At 42.7% G+C, this 3,510-nt stretch overlaps 1 non-coding gene across 1 annotated transcript; it reads left to right on the plus strand.

Annotated features, from left to right (window-relative positions):
* Window positions 1–3,182: 3,182 nt before the first annotated feature.
* Window positions 3,183–3,286, plus strand: LOC112781519 (small nucleolar RNA R71). The gene has a single exon (XR_003192294.1). It is a non-coding gene; the product is annotated as a small nucleolar RNA R71 (small nucleolar RNA).
* Window positions 3,287–3,510: the final 224 nt, after the last annotated feature.

Consider the following 3,510-nt stretch of genomic DNA (forward strand, 5'->3'; position numbering starts at 1 on the left):
TTCATTCGCATTTTAATATGATGAATGTGATGATCTGTGACACTCATCACCATTCTCAACCTATGAATGCGTGCCTGACAACCACTTCCGTTCTACATCAGATTGAATGAGTATCTCTTGGATTCCTTAATCAGAATCTTCGTGGTATAAGCTAGAACCCATTGGCAGCATTCGTGAGAATCCTGAAAGTCTAAACCTTGTCTGTAGTATTCCGAGTAGGATTCAGGGATTGGATGACTGTGACGAGCTTCAAACTCGCGAGTGCTGGGCATAGTGACGGACGCAAAAGGATAGTAAATCCTATTCCAGTATGATCGAGAACCTACAGATGATTAGCCGTGCAGTGACAGCGTACCTAGACCATTTTCACTGAGAGGACGGATGGTAGCCATTGACAACGGTGATCCACCAACACATAGCTTGCCATAGGAGGAGCCTTGCGTGCGTGAAGAAGAAGACAAGGGGAAAGCAGAGATTCAGAAGACAAAGCATCTCCAAAACTCCAACATATTCTCCATTACTGCGTAACAAGTACTATTTAATCCATGCTTTTTATTTATTACAATTTAAAACAAAGAATTATTGATATCCTGACTAAGAGTTATAAGATAACCATAGCTTGCTTCAAACCAACAATCTCCGTGGGATTCGACCGTTACTCACGTAAGGTATTACTTGGACGACCCAGTGCACTTGCTGGTTAGTGGTACGAGTTGTGAAAAGTGTGATTTACAATTCGTGCACCAAAGTGATTTTGAATTTAGAGGTAGTGGGGTTTATGGGAAAGTGTGGTGGAGTTGATTGGTGAAAGGGTGTGGGGAAGAGTGGTTGAGTTGATTGATGAAGGGTGTTTGGGGAAGAGGGTTATTGGATTGTGTGAAGAAGAGGGGGAAGGTGAGTTGAGGTAGGTGGGGATCCTGTGGAGTCTACAGATCCTGAGGTGATCCTGTGGGGCCCACAGATCCTGAGGTGTCAAGGATTTCACATCCCTGCACCTTTTAGGCGTGTAAAACGCCCTATGCATGCAATCCTGGCATTTAACGCCACTTCCATGCTTGGTTCTGGCGTTTAACGCCAGCCTTTCTCTGGGTGCAATCCTGGCGTTTAAACGCTAGACTGCTGCTTGTTTCTGGCGTTTAACGCCAGTTGAATGCTCTGTTTTGGCGTTAAACACCAGTCTGGTGCTTGTTTCTGGCGTTAAACGCCCAGAATGGTACCAGACTGGGCGTTTAACGCCCATTCTGCTTCCCTTACTGGCGTTTAAACGCCAGTAAGCTCTTCCTCCAGGGTGTGCAGTTTTTCATTATGTTTTTCATTCTGCTTTTGATTTTTCAGTAGTTTTTATGACTCCACATGATCATCAACCTAATAAAATACGAAATAAACATGAAAATAAAAATAATATAGATATAATTAAATATATTGGGTTGCCTCCCAACAAGCGCTTCTTTAATGTCAATAACTTCACAGTGAGTTCTCATGGAGCCTCACAGATGTTCAAAGCATTGTTGAGACCTCCCAACACCAAACTTAACGTTTGGAAATGGGAGTTCAACACCAAACTTAGAGTTTGTTGTGGCCTCCCAACACCAAACTTAGAGTTTGACTATGGGGACTTTGGTTGACTCTGCAGTGAGAGAAGCTTTTCATGCTTCCTCTCCATGGTTACAGAGGGAGAACCTTGAGTCTTGAACACAAGGTAGTCTTCATTCAGTTGAAGGACCAACTCTCCTCTGTCCACATCAATCACAGCTTTTGCTGTGGCTAGGAAGGGTCTTCCAAGGATGATGGATTCATCCTCATCCTTCCCAGTGTCTAGAATTATGAAATCAGCAGGGATGTAGAGGCCTTCAACCTTTACTGACATGTCCTCTACTTGTCCATAAGCCATTTTCATAGATTTGTCTGCCATCTCTAATGAGAAATTGGCAGCCTGTACCTCAAGAATTCCCAGTTTCTCCATTACAGAGAGTGGCATTAAATTTATTCCTGACCCCAGGTCACGCATAGCCTTATCAAAGGTCATGGTGCCTATGTCACAGGGAATTAGGAATTTACTAGGATCCTGTTTCTTTTGAGGTAATTTCTGCCTATCCAATGCATTCAGTTCATTGGTGAGCAAGGGAGGTTCATCTTCCCAAGTCTCATTACCGAATAATTTGGCATTCAACTTCATGATTGCACCAAGGTACTTGGCAACTTGCTCTTCAGTAACATCTTCATTCTCTTCAGAAGAAGAATACTCATCAGAGCTCATGAAGGGCAGAAAAAGGTTCATTGGAATCTCCATGGTCTCTAAATGAGCCTCAGATTCCTTTGGTTCCTCTAAGGGAAAATCCTTATTGTTCACTGAACGTCCTAGGAGGTCTTCCTCACTAGGATTCACGTCCTCCTCCTCTTTTGTGGGTTCGGCCATTTTGGTTATATCAATGGCCTTGCACTCTCTCTTTGGATTCTCTTATGTATTGCTTGGGAGATTACTAGGAGGAGTTTCAGTGACCCTTTTACTCAGCTGGCCTACTTGTGCTTCCAAATTTCTAATGGAGGACGTTGTTTCATTCATGAAACTCAAAGTGGCCTTAGATAGATCAGAGACTATATTTGCTAAGCTAGAGGGATTCTGATCAGAATTCTCTGTCTGTTGCTGAGTGGATGATGGAAAAAGTTTGCTATTGTTAAACCTGTTTCTTCCACCATTATTAAAGCCTTGTTGAGGCTTTTGTTGATCCTTCCATGAGAAATTTGGATGATTTCTCCATGAGGGGTTATAGGTGTTTCTATAAGGTTCACCCATATAATTCACCTCTGCTATTGCAGGGTTCTCAGGATCATAAGCTTCTTCTTCAGAAGATGCCTCTTGAGTACTGTTGGATGCAGCTTGCATTCCATTCAGACTCTAAAAAATCATATTGACTTGCTGAGTCAATATTTTGTTCTGAGCCAATATGGCATTCAGAGCATAAATTTCAAGAACTCCCTCCCTCTAAGGCGTCCCATTACTTACAGGAATCCTCTCAGAAGTGTATATGAACTGGTTGTTAGCAACCATGTCAATGAGTTCCTGAGCTTCTACAGGCGTTTTCTTTAGGTGGATGGATCCACCTGCAGAATGGTCCAGTGACATCTTTGATAACTCAGACAGACCATCATAGAATATATCCAGGATGGTCCATTCTGAAAGCATGTCAGATGGACACTTTTTGGTCAGTTGCTTATATCTCTCCCAAGCTTCATAGAGGGATTCACCTTCTTTCTGTCTGAAGGTTTGAACATCCACTCTAAGCTTACTAAGCTTTTGAGGAGGAAAGAACTTGGCTAAGAAAACCGTGACCAGCTTATCCCAAGAGTTCAGGCTATCTTTAGGTTGAGAGTCTAACCATATTCTAGCTCTGTTTCTCACAGCAAACGGGAAAAGCATGAGCCTGTAGACCTCGGGATCTACCCCATTGGTCTTAACAGTATCACAGATCTGCAAGAATTCAGTTAAGAACTGAAAAGGATCTTTAGATG

The sequence above is a fragment of the Arachis hypogaea genome, chromosome 19, assembly GCF_003086295.3.
Source record: "Arachis hypogaea cultivar Tifrunner chromosome 19, arahy.Tifrunner.gnm2.J5K5, whole genome shotgun sequence".
In the NCBI taxonomy this organism is placed as follows: Eukaryota; Viridiplantae; Streptophyta; class Magnoliopsida; order Fabales; family Fabaceae; genus Arachis; species Arachis hypogaea.